Raw genomic sequence first — 24,604 nt, 5'->3', positions numbered from 1 at the left:
ACATTCATGTTAACAGAAGATCCAAGTATGTGATATTATTTGCTAAAAATTGGACAAAAATCATTTTCAAATTGTCTACTTTCCCTCTCATTTGATTACAGACTTTATATATTACTCACAAATGATGAACTTACTTTTGGTCTTATGCCTTAAAAGCAGGCATATTTCCAGGTATAATTGAAAGTTTCATTGATTTTCTTTTAGATAAATGAAAAAGAGAATACCCTCTAAAGAATATAGCCTTATCACTTCCAAGTCTTAAATTGGCCACAGAGATGCCCAGTGGCCAAAAGCAGACGTCACTAGTCAACCCATGCAGACCAGAAACAGCACATATCTTGCCTGGCAAAAATCACTGTTAGCAGGAAAGTTCCCCTAAGAAGCTACAACAATTGTTACATTGTTAAACAAGACTCTCAGAAGTTAAAAAAATGCCAAATTTAGGTGCATATTAATAGAAAGTGAAAAATACTAACGTAATTTCCAAATTGTCCACACATTCAGCTACACATGTGCATGCAAGCAATATACTAGAAGAGAGGGATATAACACGGTCTAGCTGAATTTGCTATTAGATTTCCAGCTATACAACCTTTGAGGCTGGCACATTCTGACTCCAGTTCCCCTAGATTCAAGTGATGTTGAGTAGGTAAAGTCATGCATGAACTCAACAAGTAGTCAGATTCACAGCTTACACATGAAAATGTGCGCAAAGAGAAAATAACTAGCTTTTTCATCGTGTACAGAACCACTGTCCTCGGGTGTCCACAGACCACACCACACACTTAGCAGGCTACACTGAGAGAGAGATTCAGAAAGCACAACAATACAATACTGGAAGGGAGCATAACTGCTGAGTCTCCTTGGAGCAAAAGCAGTGAAGGGTATAGGTTTCCACGAGTTCCCCCTCCCCTCTTCTTTTTTTTTGAAGGCCTTCTATCTCTCATAGATTTTTTTTTAAAAAAAATCAAGACAAAAAACCTAGAGCCTTGGATGATGGAGGTGTGGAACAGATAAACCCCAACTTTGCTCCATGACATTTGTAAAAAAATTCAACTTATTGGTGAGGATGGCAGAAAGTATCAGAAACCATAGCTCTAAGGTAATTTTCATTGTGTTGTAGCATAAAAGCCACAGAAACACATTTACAGATGTTTTTCAAGTCTTGCATTGAGAAGGATTTGTAGATGGGCTGCATCAAAAGAAGCGTGGACAGCAGGTCGAGGGAGGGGATTCTGCCCCTTTACTCCGCTCTCGTGAGACCCCACCTGGAGTACTGCGTCCAGCTCTGAGGCCCCCAACATAAGAAGGACATGGAGCTGTTGAAGCGAGCCCAGAGGAGGGCCACAAAGATTATCAGAGGGCTGGAGCACCTCTCCTATGAAGACAGGCTGAGAGAGTTGGGGCTGTTCAGCCTGGAGAAGAAAAGGCTCCATGGAGACCTTCCAGCAGCCTTTCAGTACCTGAAGGGTGCCTACAGGAAAGCGGGAGAGGGGCTTTTTACAAGGGCAAGTAGTGACAGGACAAGGGGGAATGGTTTTAAACTGAAAGAGGGTAGATTTCGATTAGATATTAGGAAGAAATTCTTTACTGTGAGGATGGTGAGACACTGGAACAGGTTGCCCAGAGAAGCTGTGAATGCCCCCTCCCTGGCAGTGTTTAAGGCCAGGTTGGATGGGGCTTTGAGCAACCTGGTCTAGTGGAAAGGTGTCCCTGCCTGTGGCAGGGGGGTTGGAACTAGACGATCTTTAAGGTCCCTTCCAACTCAAACCACTCTATGATTCTATGGGCTTCTACACACTTTTCTCCTCTTCCTCAGGGAAACATTACTTACAACCCAAAGACGTGGTTCTCAAGTTTCCATGTATCTACTCAGATGACAACTGCCCCCAAATAAAACCTTATGAGCTCAAAAGCTGAAATACATGTTCCAAAGAAAGTGTCCACTAGCAATTAACTCCAATCAGTGAATGAGAAGCTAATACTAAAAGACAATTAAGCTCCGCACATCAATGCAAGGACATGATGGAAGCAAGCAGAGGCTGGGCTGACTCCTGCTTTTACCAGTGAAAAAAAAGCATTAGGGCACTGGAGTGCACAGGACCCAAACCAGAAGCTAATGACTCCAACCTTGAGTGCAAGAGGCATCAAAAGTGAATGTGTTTAATTTTCTATATAAAGTAAGTAGCACTTGAGAAAGAGCGTACTCTTCGTGGCATCTAAGAGAAATGTCTTCACTTAACATTCTTCCCCAAAGCCCGGAAACCTTGGCATATTGGAGTGATGTTTAATAACTCCATTTCATCAAATGTCAAATTTGGTTGCATACATAATCTGAGGTTAGTAGAAACTATTTATCAGGCTTGCTACATAGCTTGGGTATTATGAACATGACAACACTATGTCTTATTTTCTAATGAAAAGAGAAAGGATTTGGATTTTTTAAAGCATTAAATCATGCAAAAATCAGTAACAAAAAAAAAAAGACCGAGAGATTTACATCTTCACAATCTAGCAATTTTAGCTTCCACCAGAAATGATTCTCTAAACAGCCATAAATGAAGCTTAAAAGTTTTACTCACATATTTTTAGTATCAACAGCATTATTTTAAACACATGCATCAGTTATTGGTTTAGGACTTACTTGATAAAACTGCAAATGCTGCCTTTGTTTCCATAATTTAGTACCTACTTTCAGTTTGTATCTATAAGCAACCAACATGAAAGGTCAGCACTGAAATACTTAAGTAATAAAATGCATGATTCTGCTAAATGCTTAAGTGACAAAAATCACACTATTGTTACTGTTAATATACCCAAATGAAATTACAGCCAATTAAAAAAAGAACATACACTAGTACTATTATATATTTTTAATTATTCCTAAGTTTTTGTAGTGACCATCAATTCACCAAATTAGCTTCAGTCATAAGTGATTTCAGTTTTACTCTATATTTGCACAAATAAACTCAACTTATTTTTTCCAGAAGCTTGTAAAATGCATTATGAAAATTTAATTACAAGCAGTGCTACATCAGAAATCATCAATATGCAAAGAGGTGATGCATTTGCTAAAGAACAGATGGATGTACATCATCTGAGAGATTTGAAACATTAAAGCTGCCTTCTGTCACGTAAGTGCTTTCAGAAGTAAGTACTGTCAGCTAATACACAATATACAATCATTTCCATATATATAAGGTAGGGAAGGAATAAGACAGGATTATTATTTTGCACGAAGAAGTGTATTTACAAATCAACTACCAGAGAACTAAAATGCTGTGTTTTCAGCTCGTACAGTGCCTCCTTCATTTACACTCTCAGAGCCCAAAATGACTCAAATCAGCTAAACCCCAGCAGACTCACAGAGGAAAGCTGTTGCTTTCCTACTCCCCTCTGACGGCAGAGATTTTTTTTAGACAGACACCAAAGCAGTGCAGTGGCAGCGCTTTGCATAAACATTCAAAACTCATTAAACTTGTTCAACAGGTCTAATTTAGCAACTCCTGGGTAAATTTCATAACACTTGCAGCTGGTCGTATGGAAAAGCAAAATACAAAGAATCACTAAGGAAAATGGAAGCCCTTGGACTGATCAAACCGTAAATTCAGAGTTGATGAATGCATCCCCCATCTATATTGAAGATTAAATGCTGCTTAAGCAGAATTCTTCAGCTTTATCCATTACATTTGCACAGAGGATAGATTATAAAAATAACCCAGCACAACAGTTGCTCAAAACCACCTGTAAGAAATGCCAAGCAACACTGGGAAACTACAGAGAAAACTCCTCAGGTTTATCTATCACAACAGGTTGCATTCTGTACTGAGAGAGAAGGACGACCCCTTCGCTTCTTGCTTTACTACTGAAATCTCTCTGTCCCTCTAGTAGATACAAAAGCTGTTAAACACATTTAACCTATAAACACATTTAACTATGGGAAAATTGGGAAATCTCCATCAGTACTGCTTTTTTTTTATTATTGCTTTTTTATCACTTTAAACTATGAAAAAAAAAAAAGGAAATTAAGTGGGTGCAGAGAGATGGGGCTGAGGGGTAGAGGGTGGGGGGTTTTGTCACACAGAAGGTTCTCTGGGACAGCTGTGCTTTAACTCGTTCTGTTGGGGAGCACGTGTGGACAATCAAGAGTTACACTTCAGAAGTCTGCTCTTGATCCACATTGGACTAACACACAAAGTGTAAATGCACCTAACAATGGATACCCAGCACTGCCAGCCACCAAAGATCTGTTAAGCCCCCTTGAAAAACATGCATATAAAGAGAATTAAATGCAGCATCAAGCAGGTAGAAACGAACAACATAATTAACACTGATAAAATTGTGGACCATGTTCTACAAAAAAAAAAGAAAAAAAATATTTTGAGTGTAAGGCCGTGATAGGTAACAATGCAAAACACTACAAGTAAGCAACCTACACGCTGTATTAAACAAAACACTTAATATATTGATCTGATTACTGGCTACACAGTTTGTATACGGGAAAGATTTTGAACAACAGCAAAGTAACAAACCAAAACAATAATCATACAATAACTGGAAACAAACTATACAAAGTCAAATAGAGAATCTATCACCTTCTTTTACAGTTTATGGTCGTGGTTAATTATCCTCGTGAAAGGACTTAACGAAGACAAGATACTTCAGATAAAGCCACAACTTGAAGTAAAGTTATGAGTTTTAAACAAAAGTTACAAGAGAACAATTTGCTGCGTTACACAGGATGGCAAACTTGATCATATTAAGGACTCCTCAAGTCATAAAATTCTGAGTTGAATACATTGTACAGAAGAGGAAAGTAAACACCTTCTGTATTTCATCAGCACAAAATGTTGATTAGAGCAAGATTAACATACAGCTTTAAAAACTTACAATAACTCTTCACCAAAATAAAGCACATCATTAACAATGCATCTCATTCTACAAGCATGCATGCTTTTTCTAAGAATGCTAAACAACTACTTCCAAACATATACACACCTCAAATCTCTCAGTCAACTTCATTATTCACAGCTTCAAGCTCCAGGACAAATGAGCAGCTAAAATAGATTCTCTGCTCCTACTCTACTACCACCCTGCCCAGCAAAGCTCTGCCAACACTTTGTGGAGCAGCACATGTAACTTTTCTGTTGGATTAGAAATTATCCTGCTCCCTTTTTGACTCTCTCTAGATACCTTAACAATCAATTCATATTATTTATTCAGTGCAAAGTGGTCAAAGTAACCAACACTAAATGAAAGTGCCCCTCTAATTACTTACTTTTGTCAAACATAAATCTGACAGCACACAAAAGACTAGATTTAGTATTCATTAAATTTTAAAAAAAAACCCACAATTAAAGTTTCCTGTGCAAATTTAATTAAGCCCAGCTGCCTCTAATCTTCTTGTGTGGCCAGTTTTAATTATCCTCCTCCCTACTGTAATATGGCCCCAACTTTGTATGTACCTTCTGAGACTTTCCATCAAGTCCTTGCACCCTGACCTCCCCTCCTAAATGTTTTTGAACAAAGGCAATTCCAGCTTTCCTACTACATGTGGTTTACTGTAAGATGTCCCTCCCTTCTGTTCACCTGCTTCTATTAACCCCACAATCCTATTTCAACAGACCTTATCCCTTCTCTCCCTATTTCATCATCCAAATGAACTTTTTTCTCCCAGGACTGCCTCTTAACACAGCTTCCTCTCTAATCCCATGCCTCAGTCTCCCAATCCCTTTTGGCCCACAGTGCTACTTTACAGTCCCAGATACTTTGCTCCATTCTGATCCAACACCTGCAGAAAGTGAAGGGATATAGATGAGAGACAATAGCTGATGATACGTGGGTAGTAAGAGCATGACAGAGCAATGTCCCTCGCTATCAGTTATGGGGATAAACACAGAGAAGCCATTAAAAAGAAAACTTCGTTTTAACTCTGGGCTGGAAAAGACAAAGTAGTATGGAGGACCTATCACGTAATCCTACCTCTTTTGGTAGAGACAGGTAAAGTATTTAATATAGGATAAAATACAAAATAGCACCAAAAAAACCACTAGAGAATGAAAATACAAAAAGTAGTTTAGGAAATGAGTAATTGCTACAAGAATTTACACATATTTAGCAGTACCTTAAGCAGAGTGGCATGATAAGGAAGTATCAGAGTTAGAAGAGAGATGAATAGACCTTTCATAAGCAAAAGTTCAGAAGAAACAGCTTGCGCTACAAGCAATCAACATACTAATTCTTTGGATTATTTTAAAATATGTATGATCACATCTAATTACTTTATACAGATTAAGATATTTTATATCACTAAGAAAACGAGTCCAGCACTCAGATTGCATTCTTCTGACCTTCAGCTACATTCATACATAGATTTCCATCTGCAGATGTCCAAATCCTCCTCAAAACTCAACTGCTGAATCAAAGATAAGATTTTCTGTTCAACAGGTCTTTGTCCTGTTAGTGTGGAAGAATAAATTCTTCCATTTTATGGATCTGTCATTTCTTCTCTTTACATTTATTTTTTTCCAGTGTTTCCACATGATGTCCATTTGTGCACATTTAACATCATCACAGAACGTTAACTTTTAATGTCAATTCTTTATTCAGCAACAACTAACATTGTATTGCATGAGTAAGCAGATGAACAAAACTCTTTTCAGCCATCACTGTAGAAGCCCGGTCTCTTTGACACAGGTTCACTTAACCCTCACAGATAGTGACTGCGGGTAGAGAGTGGGAAAAGCTGCAGAAGGTGCAACATGTGTCTTTGCTGTGTACAGGCGGGCACACACGGATTCATCAGCAACACAACGACCTGCGCGGTTCGCACACACACAAGCACAGAATCAGGATGTATTACAGCTAAAATGGATTCCACAGATTCTCTCTACAACAGCAAGAGGACTGTCAAGTCTTAATGCTTTAAACCAAAAGCCCTTTTCTTCCTTCCTCGTGCATTCTCCTCAAAAACAGGACTGCTCTGGCTAAAATTTTACACAGAAGACATTAACTCAGAAAAACTTCGTGCAGGAGGAAAGAAAAAAAAATCTGAGTTAAAGTTGTGGCAGTTTTTAACGCTCCAGCGCAGAGAATCATGCTATAAAATGTATTAATAGAGACCTGATGGCAAAATTAAAGCAATCAACACATAACAGGAAGAGAGGAAACCACTGATTTTTTTTTTTCCTGTAAACACTTCTCCATAAGTAATTCATGACCTTAATTCTTGTATTTGAAGTGTTAAAAAAATGCCTGCATTTTCCTTGTTTCATAAAGGAGAAAAACATCATAGCAACTAATTAGTGAATAGCGTGTTACACTAGTTATGTTTTTACCTTAAAATTTGAAACTTAAGAAAATGAACATTACTGTGAGATACTGTGATAAGGATGATGGGGTGGAGATAAGATGGAAATGCGAAAGTGACCCATAAGGAAATTGTTGAAAGCCTCCATCACCCTGTAACAAGAGAACTGTATTTAAAAAAAAATCTAAAATTCAAAGTCCTTTTCCTCAAAGCCATATCCCAACTGATAAGTATATTAACACCAGTATAGTACGACTGAAGAAGCAGGGAGCTCATGTCTGTTCAAGAATCCTGTTCATACCTCTTAGCTCCCTGAAAGCCAAGATCAACAGTAAAAGCACAAAGTTACTCCTTATTTTTAATTCTACATTGTTATGTTTTCATCAGGAAGAGTGAATGGATATAATTTAGAATTAAATAATTTAAATTCCTTGAAAGATATCATGGGAGGAAACAATCCACAGTAGGAGGAGAACAGTATTATGACTGATCTTACTGTGTTCATATAAATAATCATGTTATTTTTAGTAGTTACATTAATAATGACTGTTATACAGAAGATGGCTGGTTTGTCTTTTCACTAACAACTCTTTCAAGATAAAGGATTAAGCTGTGAAATGTGACAAGTTAACTATCATGTGCGACTCATGTAAGGCTTCTCTCCCCTCTTCCTCAGAAAAAGGAACTTGGAAAAAAAGCCCTGAGTTATTAAAGGGTGCCAAGTTTTCCAGCAACTATTGAAAACAAACCAGGCAGTCCTCCATGTAGTCCTCCATACCTCCACTTAATCTTTAATATTAAGCAGTGTCCATTTTCTCTTTGAAAGGACCTCTGCACTAGAAAAGTAAACCACACGATTTTCAATTACCTTGTCTTATCCTTTCTGCTTTGATAATTGTACCATTACTTGGGTTCCTATATTAAAATTTTTACCTCTCTAAATAAAAAACTCTTACCTTGAATAACTAATGAATACCTGTGTTTTCACGAATTAGATTACTGCAAGAAGCCTATACTACTTTTGCTAGCCATATAGCACAAGCAACGCTTGTTTTCTCGATTTAGAACAGCAAGTTTCTATCTGTTAATATTTCAGTCTCATGTAAACTATGCCTTCTGTGCATACTAACAAGGAAGAGTTTCTTGCCAAAAGCAAACATTAGATCATACTTATAGCAACATAAACAGAGTATCTTTAGTTACATTAGTAGAGAAACATGTGGGCTGAAAAATTCTCAGATTAGAAAAATAGGCAGGCAGTTTATTATACTCCCTTCAAATTTAAAGATGCTGTTGCATGCCTACTTAGCAAAGGCTAGAAATGTACAAACTGAATCATCCCAACTCTCACTTCATGCTAGATACACGTGTAATACAGAATTTCTCTACCAAAAAAAAAAAAAAAAATCATGAATCCTCTTATAGTGCAACAGAAGACTAAGCAGTCCTTAAAACTTAACAGGTTTGGATAATCTTGGGGTTGAATTCACCCCTCTTCCTCAAAAGTAAGTAAATGTGGTTTGTGAGTCTGTGGTAGATGTGATAGCTTTCCAAGCTGGCCCGAAATCTCCACAGCACTAAGCACTGTGTTCCACTTTCTACACGTGCCTTTCTGCCCCTAAACCAGACCACGTATGTTCCCTGTAACAAAAGTCCTTGCAGTCAGTTTTACAGCATCGTCAACAGCACTGCATGTGGGGACCTCCCCAGCTGCTCAGGATGGTTTTACACAGCTCAAGGCCTTTCATCCATAGGAAAGGAGCCTGAGGAGCAATAAGGATAATGCTGCTAGTCTTGCTTTCTAGTAGCAAACTTCAGTTAAGCTATGCTGGAGTGTTACCATGTCATGGAAAACTCAACTGACTTAACAGACATGTTAAGCTATAGGTACCAACAGAAGGAACTGGAAATCTCAACTATGAAGTCCAGAACAATCATTCAGTAACACTTATTTTAAGTAAACAGGCAACGTGATTACTATGCAAAAACAACAAACTACTTTCTTCCCAAGTATCTAGGCCAACAGGGATTTTATCTAATAGACAAGAAGTAAGATCCAATCACTGAATGCTGAAATAAGAAAAATCCAAATGGAATTAACTATGAGGATAATTACTCACTGTAATAGCTTACCAGGAAGATAGTAAATTCATCACCACTTTTAAGTCTTAAATTAGAAATACACTCCATCTTAGTTTAACACACACATTCAACAACTGCAGAACATACAGCACATGCACAGCCACCAAGGCATGGTTAGCTGACCGCTTCTCCCTGGGAATACACACGAACAAGAGCTGCTGCTGTCACCTCCTCTCTGCTCCCACCCACAGCGACATACAGGCAAAACGTGTTACCGAACTGCTTATTAAAAACAGCCTAGTTCCAGTGCAGACTTACTTCACAACCACCAGGCTTAACACACAGGCTAGCATGGTATGGCCAAAATGGCCTTAAATACAAATTCTTCTTCAGCATCCACAACACTGAATCTGGCCCTGGGGCTGGGATGCATTTCCAATGGGAAAACCCACAGACCTTAGCAGTACGATATGCTAAACCGCTTTACAAATCCGTTCACACAGGTGGTTACCTAGCATGGTGCTGCTTTGTGAAGCCGTATCATAAGTGCGATACACAAATAACTTCCAAGCAGAGTTGCTCATTATCAATGCAAACTATTCTGAATGCAAAAGCAAAACAGCATTTGGCAGCAAGAACATTGCCATTAAGGCATTTGGTCTGAAAACCTCAAAGTGATTTATAGAGTACCCAACTGACTTCTCTGTCTCCGTTCCTTTCCTGTCCGCTAACCATAAAAGTCATTTTAGGTCCATTTCCCCAAATTATGGGTTTTACTGATATTGCATTGTAATTTTACCAGATGGCTGGTGTCAGCTTCTGGCAAAAACGGCAGCATGATTTCTTGGACTGAATCTCCAATTCAAATGCTGCAGAAGTGCAGCACAAACAGGCAGACACGCAGAACAGCGGAGCGCGCCAAAAAAAAGGTCAACTTAGAACCCAGAGTGGAAAACATGGACCAAAAAAAAGGTCATCTTTAACTGAAATGGGGAAGTAGACCTTGAGGACAAATAGCAAGTAAATTCAGTTGAATTTAAATTTAATTTAGTTAAGTTTAAGTTGGAGGAAGGGAATTTAACACCAAGTACTAAACTCTCCCCTACCTCAGAGCTGTTCGAGATAGACACCTCTAATGTGGAATGACAATACACAAATAGACGGAAACACATAGCCTTTACACTGAGAAGCATTCTAGTGGTTAAAAAGAAAAAGATAGCAGGACTGAAGCTGAGGAAGTGAAAATCAAGAGCAGTGACTACTATTTAAGAATATTTGTATTTGAACGATTAAAAAAAGGTTAAAATAAATACCCCCTTTTCAAGCAGCTCTTATACTACCTCTAAACACCAAGAATAATCAACTCCCTTTACTCCCAAGAAGCTTCAAGGCACAGGACAGTATTTTCAAGTCTCTTAATAATGACTAATGAAGTAAAGAAGCAGCAATGCAGGTTATGCCAGGAAAAGTGCAATCTCTTTATTCTGTTCTGACCAGGCTTCTGCATCAGACAAACTTTCTAGAAAAGATTATCACGTTACTGTAAAAATAAAGAATACCCTTCCCAGAGATTAAATATTTATCTATTAATTTGAACACTACACTTTTTCTTTTAAACATTTTAAAATTCCCAGTCCTTCTATATTATTCCAAGCATACAAGGAGATGACAGACAAGGGAAAAAGAACAAAACCCGCAAGTCTTGCCAAGCTACCATCAACAACATCTTCTACCTCAAGATCCATAGTGGACAATGCTTATTCCAGGCTACTGTCAAAAATTTCTATTTTAATTTCCTGTTTTCAGTTGACTATTCTTTAAAAAGTCTGAGGGACGATTATCTATAATACTCAGCTGTCATGTAGTCCTAATTGCTAGGAAAAGAAAATGAAGTAATTCCATCAGTACTGTTAAAGCAGCTGGGAGTAAAAGACTGTAATATGTTATGGACGAAGAATTCCTTACTTGTGTTTAGTTCAGCAGAGTTATAAACAGAATGTCTGAGATAAGAAAAGGTAGCTGGGGATCAGGTTAGGGCAGAAAACATGCTTCATGCAAGCAACGTAAGATATTAACACTGGTGTATTTTACCATTTTGGTGGAAAAAAAGTTCTGCTCAGCCTTATTCCTGAAAGGTTGCTCTATAAGAACAAGGAGTAATATATATTTTATGAAGAATGCCTATCTGTCCACAGACCCCATTCATATCTTATGAAATGTTCAGCTCTGTACATTCAATCAGATTTTGTGTAGTATCTGCCAGGCAATATTGTCTCCATTCTGAATACTGTATTTTCAAAGATGAACTCCAAATCATGTACTTTCTTCCAGAGCTAGTCAACGAACTCGTTAAATGCCTTTGCATCAACAGCTGATAAGGAGCCTTTGACCTGCACTTTTTTCTTTTTAATAAAAGCAAGAAATAAAATGAGAGAAACAGAATAGCAGCATTTACCAGACTTGCTGAAATCTGTTAATACATTGGTCTGCATTTTCAGCATCTTCAGCAGCAGAAAGACATAAATAAAACAAGGTCACATACTACCAGGACACAGCAGAACAAATTCCCCTTCCTGGTGTCTCACTTAAAAGCCAAAAAACCAATTACAGTCACCACATGGTATTAAAAAAAAGCAAATGCCTTCTCGTTAACCTCACATCTCCAGAACACTGCCTACCACACATTGGTTCCCAAGTGTTATGTTCTCTGTGTCACAGGGAAGCTTTCCGGCAGTAGGTCTAAAATCTGACCTTGCAGAACAACAAGGCACTTGCTGACAAACAGCATGCGAGATTGCAAGGTCTGAAGGAAGATGATATCCCAACCTGTCTAAAAGAATCTGGCTCTAGCCCAAACAGACTCTTAGCAGGCTCCACTAGAGAAATGGAAATGGTTGCAATTATTGTTATTGATTTAATGCCCTTAAAATGACGCTCTCAGAATCTTATTTCAGTAACTGATTAAGCAGTATGGTTCAGCAGCAGGGCATCTGCTTAACAACCTACAGAAACCTAAATTTGCTTGGCCAAACTATTTCTGGGACCAGGAGAGTAATTTTTTGTATCTGCATGACCAGAGGTGAAAGTAGGTGCCTCGATAAGAATGTAAGGTGGCCTACGATACTAATGTCAGGCAGGCATTAAAACTTTATTTCAAACCCTATGAAGCCACTGACTCTAAATATTCTATGTTTCTGCTGTACAGCACTCTCCTACTAGAGAAATGTGGTGTGAATATAAGCAGTAACAAGAGCTGAGTCCAATGCAGGAACGCACCGACCACATATACGGTGAACAAATTAATTATTTACCTGAACTACCAATTAAAAGAGATACTGATACAGCCTGTGCAAATATAAATCTTAAAATTTGATATTGGGATAATCTGAATGGATAAAAACCAGGTTGTACAGAGAGATCATTTTCAGAGACTAACGTCCTTTACGATGCTGTTACTGCTCTGCCACAGGATATTTTCAGTGGAGCTTCAAAGTCAACTGAGTGCCCTCCAACCCATTCCAGACAAAATTAGGCAAGTCATCTTAAACCCACTGTTTTCCTCTAACTTATATGACTTTGCTGGCACTGGATTAAGCATGGACGGATGTGAAATATTGTAAGAACAGCAGACCTTACACCTTTCCAGCAGAGAGCAGGTATCAGCTAGGGGCCAATTAACATCTTACACCACTGCAGAATAAACACCTCCCCATAAACTTAAAGCTACACTCTTCAATAAAAGCAAGTCATGCTTCATTGCTAGCATTATGGATCTAAACTTGACTGTTGTCAGAAGTCTCACCAAACCACCAGTCTGTCAGAGTTGGCATGCATGAGCCACCATTTCTTATGTCTATGGGGAAAAGCACGCAGGGCTAGGATAGTTTCTGTGCAACAGTTAACCAATGGCAGCTGCAAAGCAGGGAGGCCCCGATGACATTGCCTCAATTCACCTTTACTGGAGGCCAACCTGCATTTTTCAAGGGCATTGTCAGTGCAGATTCATGTAGGTGAAGAGCAATCACTATCCTTCCCAGACAGCAGTGCTAAACAGCATCAGCTGTATTGATCAAGCACAGACTGCACTACTCCCCGTCCACACCTGGTGTCTGCCCTTGCTGCTACATCAGGTGTATAGCATTTCGCAAAGGTCAGCTGCTGTGCCACACAGCTGCCTTGTGGATCTTGGAGACCAGCACCTTTCTGCAGCAAGCAGATGAAGTTGCTCAGGACCTAGTGAAGTGTGTGTTGAGGGTCAAAGGGAGAGACTGGCCAGATTGCTGGTAACAGGTGGAAATCCAAAGCAGCTGAGATGGTACAATCTGTGAGACAAGAAGGTTTGTCTCCTATGTGCCACAGAGACCCACAACATGATAGCGAAGGGAGCCTGAAGAGTCAAACTGTCAACACAAGAGAACAAAGGTCTAGATGCACTGAATGGGCACAGCACATTTCTGTGTTGGTTGTTTATTATCTAACAGAGAAAAATTGTTCAAGAAAAAGACTTGTAAAATAACTGACTGATTTAAACCAAACTTGAGGCTATTATCCAGCTAATTCAGAACATGGTTTTATCACTACCATGTAAGAGTGATGCATGGAACGGTCCAGCTGCTAACAGCTGTATTTCACTACAACTGTTTTTACTGATAGAACGTGAAATTAGATGACTTTCTGAATAATACATTGGTTGTCGGTAGCAACAGCACTGTCAAAAACAGGGTGTCTGTATTTGTCCTTACTGGAAAACCTGGCTGATTAGGTTATGCCCTATGACAGTCATAGCTTGAAGCCTGCAAAATGGACCTTACCATAACCATTTTCACTGCAGCAGCCCAAAAAGGCTTTTGGTAACTGTAAGGCTCTCTCACTAAGTAGCCCAACTTTTCAAAAGGTCCAGTTGTCCATTGAGGAAAACAGAATATAGTAAAAACCGTGCTGGCAATATGAAGTCCAAGCCATCCATCATGGCCTTCAAGTTTGTGCCTATCTTAATCTTTCTTACAATCTGCATGTGGGCTTCCACGTTCTCAGATGTAAGGCTGATTAACAAATGGTACCATTCTGTTAAAAGTTCAGAAATCACTTTTTGGTCACCAGGACACAGGAGTCAGATATTTGCTCCATGCAAGCAATGATTAGGTATAAATTGTAAAATAGTACAAAAAATACAGCTGAACTTTCTAAGGTGTTTACATTTCCATTCCTATCATCTCGACACCTGAGAAATACCTAGCAAATAAATTTTCTGTCCCCAATAAGAATCCTGGAAAGAAACTAGGCTCTAAGAAATGCCTTCACTTCCTGGTGACATTAGTCCTAGATGTTTATCAAAGCCTGGCAAGAACATAATTTCTACCTGAAATTCACTCCCACAGAGTTCATCGCCATTCTCAAAGGTACTGCAGTTAACATGGAGTAATGGCACCAATGGAGTCCACAGATCTGCACTTACTCCTCAGACACTAGTGAGATCATAGAATCACAGAATGTTAGGGATTGGAAGGGACCTCGAAAGATCATCTAGTCCAATCCCCCTGCCGGGGCAGGATTACCTAGACCATATCACACAGGAACACGTCCAGGCAAGTTTTGAATGTCTCCAGAGAAGGAGACTCCACAACCTCTCTGGGCAGCCTGTTCCAGTGTTCGGTCACCCTCACCGTAAAGAAGTTTTTCCTCATATTTATGCGGAACCTCCTGTTTTCCAGCTTGCACCCGTTGCCCCTTGTCCTGTCAAGGGATGTCACTGAGAAGAGCCTGGCTCCATCCTCATGACACTTGCCCTTTACATATTTATAAACATTAATGAGGTCACCCCTCAGTCTCCTCTTCTCCAAGCTAAAGAGACCCAGCTCCCTCAGCCTCTCCTCAGAAGGGAGATGTTCCACTCCCTTAATCAACTTCGTGGCTCTCTGCGCTGGACTCTCTCTAGTAGTTCCCTGTCCTTCTTGAACTGAGGGACCCAGAACTGGACACAAGATTCCAGATGCGGCCTCACCAGGGCAGAGTAGAGGGGCAGGAGAACCTCTCTTGACCTACTAACCACACCCCTTCTAATACACCCCAGGATGACATTGACCTTCTTGGCCACAAGGGCACACTGCTGGCTCATGGTCATCCTGCTGTCCACTAGGACCCTCAGGTCCCTTTCCCCTACGCTGGTCTCCAACAGGTCTGCCCCCAACTTGTACTCATACATGGGGTTGTTCTTGCCCAGATGCAGGACTCTACACTTGCCCTTGTTATATTTCATTAAATTTCTCCCCGCCCAACTCTCCAGCCTGTCTAGGTCTCTCTGAATGGCTGCGCAGCCTTCCGGTGTGTCAGCCACTCCTCCCAGTTTTGTGTCATCAGCGAACTTGCTGACAGTGCACTCTATTCCCTCATCCAAGTCATTAATGAATATATTGAATAGAACTGGTCCCAGTACCGACCCTTGCGGGACTCCGCTAGACACAGGCCTCCAACTGGACTCTGCCCCATTGACCACCACTCTCTGGCTTCTTTCCTTCAGCCAGTTCACAATCCACCTCACTACCCGATCATCCAGACCACACTTCCCCAGTTTAGCTGCGAGGATGCTGTGGGAGACCGTGTCAAACGCTTTACTGAAATCAAGATAGACTGCATCCACAGCTTCACCATCATCTATCCACCGGGTTATGTCCTCATAAAAGGCTATCAAGTTGGTTGAGCATGACTTCCCCTTGGTGAAGCCATGTTGACTGCCCCTAATGATCCTCCTGTCCTTGATGTGCCCAGAGACAGCACCAAGGACAAGTTGTTCCATCACCTTTCCAGGGATGGAGGTGAGGCTGACCGGTCTATAGTTACCCGGGTCCTCCTTCTTGCCCTTTTTGAAGACTGGAGTGACATTTGGAGAGATCAAGCATACGTTTCCAAGATATCTCATCTTCATGGGTGGGCATTGACCTGAAACTCCCAAGCTCTTTTAGGTGCTTCTGGTATCTTGTTTCAATATGTGAAATAACTACTTTGACACTGAGAACACCAACTGTTTCAGGACCCTGGCGTTCTCAGCAGCAGCTCCTGAGCTCTATGTTGACTCCTCTGTTGAGGAACTGACTGTTTTAAAAGTACTGGTCAGTGTAAATTTAGGCAGTTGTGGTTCTTTTTGGAACTTCTGGCCCAAAGCCACTTTTTACAGACTACCCAAATAGAGTCTTGCATTCCTTGTCTTTTGAGGTGGGGGGGGAGGAGAAGCAGCCTGCTGCACGTCTGGTTTGGGAGGTGGAACTATCCCAGAAAGCAACATCTGCCATACTCAGCGCTAAGGCTCACCAGAAAGGTATCTTAACTCAACAGATTCAGAGCTGTCTGTTTTAAAGGACTTATTACAAGTGGACAGGAGGAGGCAACTTAAAAAGTCTGATCCCAAGTCTATTCAGTCCCAGATGATAAATTTACAAGACTGAACGCATTCAGGAAACATTTTTTGATGAGTCCTAACATCTAGAAAAGGCTTGACTTCCAGTAACAGGACAGCAGGATGGACAGCACTAGGTCTTTCTGCCGCTGGTGAAGGAACAGAGACTGGATGATGAGTGCTCCATCATTTATACCCCAACATGGAAGTATTAAGCAGCTCAGGTGCAGGCATCATCCACAACAAGCAACGGTTGACTTAGTAGAAATCACATTACCAACCTCAAGGAAGCATGCACAGAAATACTCCTACTTATGCAACAGAACCTGGTGACATATCTTTAAAAAAATAAAGACGGATCCAGCAGATTTTCTAGTAGGACCTTTTCAAAATCTAACAAATCAACTTCAAAAGTCTGACAGCAGTTTTTTAACAGGTATTTTTGAAAGATCATTTAGTTGGTCTTTTTTCTTTTTAGTCGTACGCATACAATTTCAGTGGGATCCAGTTGGAACTGAAATATGAGCTGAACTTTTTATAGCCAGAGATAATACTAGGACCAAAACAAGCATCACAGGGAAAATCCTAGCTCACTGAATTAAGAGATAAAACTGCAACAGAGCACTCATATATTAAAAAAAAAGTTTAGAATAGGTAAGGACTAGCAGCTAATAGAAAGCAAGTGCTCAGCAAGCTCCCCAGCACACTTATTCTGCACAAGATTTATTTTGCTTTCAAAGTAGACTTCCTGACACATTAAAATAAGCTATTTAAAGAAGCTTTCAGAAAGAATAGGAGTGTAGACAGACATGCATACACTCTTCCTGAGGCGTAGCTCAGCCTCCTACACCCAACCTCCTTATCACCGCATCCAACCAGATCTCCCGGCATACCTGCGCACATAAGCATCACTAATCCGCTTCAGTCAGAATGAGCCAGGTTTGCTTACAAGTTTAAATTCTCAGCTAAGCAGATTTGTTTTGCCTGAAATAGATTAGGAAGCACTCGCACGAGCAGTTCCACAAACAGATTAGAGATGCAAACAATCTCCTTCAGCAGGGAGACGGGACAGGCGGCAGGCGGCTGTAACCTGCGGTCAGCCCAGCTGAACCTGACCTGAATGCCCACTGCAGCCCAGCAATGTCCAACTGGGAAACTAGTAAGAGCTCACTTCAGATTCATGCTCTGTTCTCTTTCACAGCTTCCCCGTGTTGATATGACCCATCAAAAGTGAACAAGGACATCAACCCTAGTCTTACAAAGTAGCTGGCATGTACAGCCTACAAAGTTTGAGACATAACACACATCTCAGAAATTGTAAGAACTGTACAAGTGGTATTTAGAGACAAACTGCTACCACTTCTCTTATTTAAGCAGAGAATAAGCTATAAACACAAAATGTTAAATATTTTTCAAGGGACAAAATTATTTTATTATTATTTTTCTTTAATAAATAAATGAGGAAAAGAGTACTGGTCAACTGGAATAATCAGAAAGAGCCTATCTCGCTACCCTAATTCCTGGGCTTCCTGCTTCTTTGGCAGTTGCTTTCATAAGTGAGCATCCTAAGAAAGCTTATGACGACAGATAATTTCAAGGGGGGGGGGGGGGGAAGTCCATGCATATATCCAGATGGCAAACTCACCACAGAATTTACTAGTTGGCCAGAGTGCTTTACTCCCAAAATAGTTTTAAAAGATTTTTTTTAAAACTTCCTTAAGTTGTTAAAATAACCTCAGAAGTTACAAATATAAGCCAAGTCTGCAAAAACTCTAGAAGTATAAGCAAAGATATCACCAATCCCTTCATCAGCGGCTTCAAGAAGATGTGCCATGCAAGGGCATGTGGATTCCCCAACTCGAACTATGAAAAAGCGTCCTTTGAAAGGTAAAGGATTAGTATTTTTGCTACCATTATGTTGCATTCACATGTGTCTGCTTCTGTTCTGCTACCACTTATTCGCTTCTCCAAGAAGGTCTGAGAGAACAATTTTGCCCTAGCATTCTTTATCTACAAGTAGAAAGCAAAGCAATGAGTTTGTACAGAGGGAGAGCCAGAGACGCAGACATACAGGTAGGACAGCTAAACCGTTCAGATTGATAACCAAAAATAAGGAACCAAAAAGCTAAACCTCTGAAGCCTATTCCAAATAAAATCCTATCCTTTTCTAGACACCTTCCACGTTAACAAGATTGTGCTGAACCATCCAGTGAACAACTGGGTGAGAGAGGCAGGAGCTTTTGTACTTAGAACATCCCTCAAGGAACTGAACATCATCAAGGACTTTCCCACCCTTTTTTTTTGTTTTGTGGTCATTTTTTTTAAACAACGGAGGGATGTGTGGGACAGATTAGAAGGCAAGATATTTCACGAAGATGCGATACATTTAACATGATTGAAGAATAAGGAATTTCTAGCTACAAAATACTGCATTGTTCAGGAGTACATGCTGCTCTTATCAAATCCTCATCAATAATGAGCAATGGGAAAGATCACAACCGAACGAAGAAACAGCCACAGACTTTTGATATTCACAGATGTTGTAATAAAAGTAGAAGAAATAAAACACAGGTCAATCTACACCAACTGAATCTCTTCTGTTCCAGTAGCAGCAGTGCCATACACTATTTCAAAAGTGATCTGGAGTCAGCCAGCCATTAGCACAAAACCCTCAACAATCAACACTTGTAGATCATGCATTCATTCATATTTTATAAAGGATTTGTTACTGTAAGTGTACAAGATGTGATGAGAAGTCCAAAATATCTGAAGAGAAGAGTCTTTGTTTATTCTGAAAAGTACCTGCAGTTGGTTTTGAGCCTTCATTTATTTGCTTATGTAATGACCACACACTTAGTGACTGTATGCTTCAGTAGTAATGACAGACAGTAGGGGTAGTGAAAGATCGTCATGAAGTGGCACGTAAAAGCTCCACTCTATCTTTTGAAAGAAAATCTGAGTGGGAGGAAAGACTGACATATCTTTCCAAGTGTTAATATCCTACAAAAAAGACATCATCACTACAAGAAAGACACTGAGGTGCTGGAGCGAGTCCAAAGAAGGGCAACGACGCTAGTGAAGGGTCTAGAGTACAAGTCTGATGAGGAGTGGCTGAGGAAACTGGGGTTGTTTAGCCTGGAGGAAAGGAGGCAGAATGGAGACCTTATCGCTCTCTACAATTACCTGAAAGGAGCTTGTAATGAGGCGGATGTTGGTCTCTTTTCCCAGGTAACAAACAACAGGACAAGAGGAAACAGCCTCAAGTTGTGCCAGGGGAGGTTTAGATTGAATATCAGCAAAAATTTCTTCACCAAAAGGGTTGTCAAGCATTGGAACAGGCTGCCCAGGGAAGTGGTGGAGTCACCATCCCTGGAGGTATTTAAAAGACATCTGGATGTGGTGCTTAGGGACACGGTTTAGTGGTGGACTTGGCAGTGTTAGGGTAACGGTTGGACTCAATGATTTTAAAGGTCCTTTCCAACCAAAAGAATTATATGATAAAAGGCTCTAAGAAGTGAATCTATCCCCGCTTGTTCACATATTACATTTAACATTTCCACTATACAAAGATGTATAGTATATACATCAGAATATACATCATTCCCACGGATGAAATGCTCAGTCCTATTCTGCAGCCTCAGTGCATTTCTAAAAAGTCTGATCAAGTCCTTAGGATCCGTGGGAGTAGAACAACCACAGAGCTTGCTTCTTAGTATGCACACATCACCTCCAAATTAGTTACCAGTAAGCTTCATACCCAGTATGTAAACATGAAATCCAAATGCAGATGCCTTCATTTTCCCTTCGCAGAGCAAATCCTTTCTCCAAGTACAGGTTTGACAAATACCAGCTAGGATCTCCCACTGTTAATACACACGTACCTTTCCAGAGAGAATGAGCCAAGTGGTTCTTGTACAGCAGAGCCCATGATTTATACTGTCTAAAGGACAGTATTTGCTCAACAGAATTTGCAATCTCAGACCAAGAAGGAATATGTAAAATCAAGATATACAATTAGTTGCTTGCAATGGGATAGATATGTTGCATATAAGTTCCTCCCCTACTGTTTAAGGAAATTAGAAGTAGCAACATGGAAAGTAGTACTTGATGAGATCGCAGAAAAAACTGCTTTGAAAAGAAATTGGAAGGTGAAGTTAGAAGCTGTGTGTCACAAAAGAGAATATTTTGGGCAGATGTGGCAGCATAAAACTACAAGTGAAGTAAGCATAAGGGGACAGCAAGGAAAAAAAATAGTGAAGAGTAGCATAAATTATACAATATAAGGTCTCATACGAATTATAGATAATTCATTACTAGATATAAACAGGATCAGATCTGTTCAGCGCCTGTAGCCAAGAAAGTGCATTATTGATCCACTGTATTACGCAGGGCTTGGAAAAAGACGACGACTCAGGAGTAAGTGTTTCAGCATATCAATTTTTATATTTAGTAACAGCTGAAACAAGCAGAAATGGACACTTCATAACATTAGTACTTGATTGTTTATTTTATGCTTCAAGATAAACTGGCTTTGTGCACCCAGAAGAGGAACACTGTCATAAAGGTCAAGAACTCCATTCTTAATTTAATAATATTTAAAGCTTCTCTAACATGGAGATGAAGGGAATGCAAGCAGCATTGTCCTTGCAGCGTATGATTGATACTGTTAAAACAAGACTTTCATAATGGAAACTAACAATTAAGATGTTAAACCAGTCAGCCAGTGAAGTTCACCAACCAGACTAATTAACATCTAAAGTAGCTGCAATGTTTAGAAGCAAGTATTTTCAAGAAGTCTTAATCTCTCTGAACTCCTTTTATTTGACATACCCAACATATGCTTGTGTACATCTGTGTACTATCCTGAAATGTATCACAGAATCACAGAATGTTAGGGATTGGAAGGGACCTCGAAAGATCATCTAGTCCAATCCCCCTGCCGGGGCAGGACTGCCTAGACCATATCACACAGGAACGCATCCAGGCGGGTTTTGAATGTCTCCAGAGAAGGAGACTCCACAACCTCTCTGGGCAGCCCGTTCCAGTGTTTGGTCACCCTCACTGTAAAGAAGTTTTTCCTCCTATTTAAGTGGAACCTCCTGTGTTCCAGCTTGCACCCATTGCCCCTTGTCCTGTCAAGGGATGGCACTGAGAAGAGCCTGGCTCCATCCTCATGACACTTGCCCTTTACATATTTATAAACATTAATGAGGTCACCCCTCAGTCTCCTCTTCTCCAAGCTAAAGAGACCCAGCTCCCTCAGCCTCTCCTCAGAAGGGAGATGTTCCACGCCCTTAATCATCTTCGTGGCTCTCTGCGCTGGACTCTCTCTAGCAGTTCCCTGTCCTTCTTGAACTGAGGGGCCCAGAACTGGACACAATACTCCAGATGCGGCCTCACCAGGGCAGAGTAGAGGGGGAGGAGAACCTCTCTCGACCTGCTGACCACACCCCTTCTAATACACCCCAGGATGCCATTGGCCTTCTTGGCCACAAGGGCACACTGCTGGCTCATGGTCATCCTGTTCTCCACTAGGACCCCCAGGTCCCTTTCCCCTACGCTGGTCTCCAACAGGTCTGCCCCCAACTTGTACTGGTACATGGGGTTGTTCTTGCCCAGATGCAGGACTCTACACTTGCCCTTGTTCTATTTCATTAAATTTCTCCCCACCCAACTCTCCAGCCTGTCCAGGTCTCTCTGAATGGCTGCGCAGCCTTCCGGTGTGTCAGCCACTCCTCCCAGTTTTGTGTCATCAGCGAACTTGCTGACAGCGCACTCTAATCCCTCATCCAAGTCATTAATGAATATATTGAATAGAACTGGTCCCAGTACCGACCCTTGAGGGACTCCGCTAGACACAGACCTCCAACTGGACTCTGCCCCATTGACCACCACTCTCTGGCTTCTTTCCTTCAGCCAGTTCACAATCCACCTCACTACCCGATCATCCAGACCACACTTCCCCAGTTTAGCTGCGAGGATGCTGTGGGAGACCGTGTCAAACGCTTTACTGAAATCAAGATAGACCACATCCACAGCTTTACCATCATCTATCCACCGGGTAACATCCTCATAAAAGGCTATCAAGTTGGTTGAGCATGACTTCCCCTTGGTGAAGCCATGTTGACTGCCCCTAATGATCCCCCTATCCTTGATGTGCCTAGAGACAGCACCAAGGACAAGTTGTTCCATCACCTTTCCAGGGATGGAGGTGAGGCTGACCGGTCTATAGTTACCCGGGTCCTCCTTCCTGCCCTTTTTGAAGACTGGAGTGACATTCGCTTTCCTCCAGTCCTCAGGCACCTCTCCCGTTGCCCACGACTTAGTAAAGACGATGGAGAGTGGCCTAGCAATGACTTCCGCCAGCTCCCGCAGCACCCACAGATGCATCCCATCAGGGCCCATGGATTTATGGATGTCCAGGTTGCTTAACTGGTCCCTGACCCAGCCCTCATCAACCAAGACAGATTCCTCCTCTATCCTGACTTCTTCTGAGGCCTCAGGAGTCCGGGGCTCCTCAGGACAGCCTCCAACAGTATAGACAGAGGCAAAGAAGGCATTCAGTAACTCCGCCTTCTTTTTATCCTCTGTCTCCAGGGCCCCCACCTCATTCATCAGTGGGCCTACATTGCCTCTAGTGTTGGCTTTACCTGCAATGTATTTGAAGAAGCCCTTTCTGTTGTCCTTGACCTCTCTTGCAAGGTTTAATTCCAAGGAGGCCTTAGCTTTCCTAGTTGCCTCCCTACATCCTCTGACAACAGACTTATATGCCTCCCAAGTGGCCAGCCCCTCCTTCCACGATCTGTACACCCTCTTCTTCCACTTAAGTTTGCCCAGCAGGTCCCTGTTTAACCATGCAGGTCTCCTGGTACCCTTCCTTGACTTCCTACCTGTTGGGATGCTCTGATCTTGAGCTCGGAAGAAGCAGTCCTTGAATGCTAACCAACTATCTTGGGCCCCCTTACCTTCTAGTACCCTGTCCCATGGGATTTCCCCTAGCAATTGCTTGAAAAGGCCAAAGTTGGCCCTCCTGAAGTCCAGGGTTGCGATTCTGCTAGCTATTCTGTTCCTGCCACATGAGATCCTGAACTCTACCATCTCATGGTCACTACAACCAAGGCTGCCCTCAACCTTCACCACTTCAACCAGACCCTCCTTGTTAGTGAGGATCAGATCCAGCAGCGCTCCTCTCCTAGTTGGCTCATCCACCATTTGCATCAGAAAGTTATCATCAATGCACTGGAGGAACCTCCTGGACTGGGGATGGCTGGCTGAGTAGGCCTCCCAGCAAATATCAGGGTAGTTGAAATCCCCCATGACAACCAGGCCCTATAATTGAGAGACTGCTCTCAGCTGCCTGTAGAAGGCCTCATCACCCTCCTCATCCTGATCCGGTGGCCTGTAATAGACACCCACAACAGTATCACCCCTGCCAGCCTGCCCCTTAATTCGCACCCACAAACTCTCAACTCGCTCCTCATCCGCCCCTGGACAGAACTCAATACATTCTAGCTGCTCACTCACATAAAGAGCAACTCCACCACCTCTCCTTAGCAGCCTGTCTTTCCTGAACAAGACATAGCCATCCATGACCACATTCCAGTCATGCGAGGCATCCCACCAAGTCTCTGTAATTGCCACTAAATCATAGCCCCCCGACCGAACACGGATTTCCAGCTCCTCCTGTTTATTCCCCATGCTGCGTGCATTGGTGTACAGGCATTTCAGGGAGCGAGCTGGGCACACTGATTTCACCCCAGGGGGATGGGAGGCCTCCTGGTCTACCTCAACACTAGAGCGTTGCCCCAGTGCTGCAAGCCCAG

The 24,604-nt window shown here is 41.4% G+C and overlaps 1 protein-coding gene across 1 annotated transcript in view; it reads right to left on the bottom strand.

The window, feature by feature from the left end:
• FBXW7 (F-box and WD repeat domain containing 7) overlaps nucleotides 1–24,604 on the bottom strand; it is a 198,931-nt gene that overhangs the window by 111,756 nt on the left and 62,571 nt on the right. The gene's annotated exons all lie outside the window — the stretch shown is intronic.

This window comes from Nyctibius grandis, chromosome 6 (genome assembly GCF_013368605.1).
Source record: "Nyctibius grandis isolate bNycGra1 chromosome 6, bNycGra1.pri, whole genome shotgun sequence".
Taxonomy (NCBI): domain Eukaryota; kingdom Metazoa; phylum Chordata; class Aves; order Nyctibiiformes; family Nyctibiidae; genus Nyctibius; species Nyctibius grandis.
The sequence above is the reverse complement of the archived record's forward strand: the minus strand, read 5'-3'. Positions and strand labels throughout refer to the sequence as shown.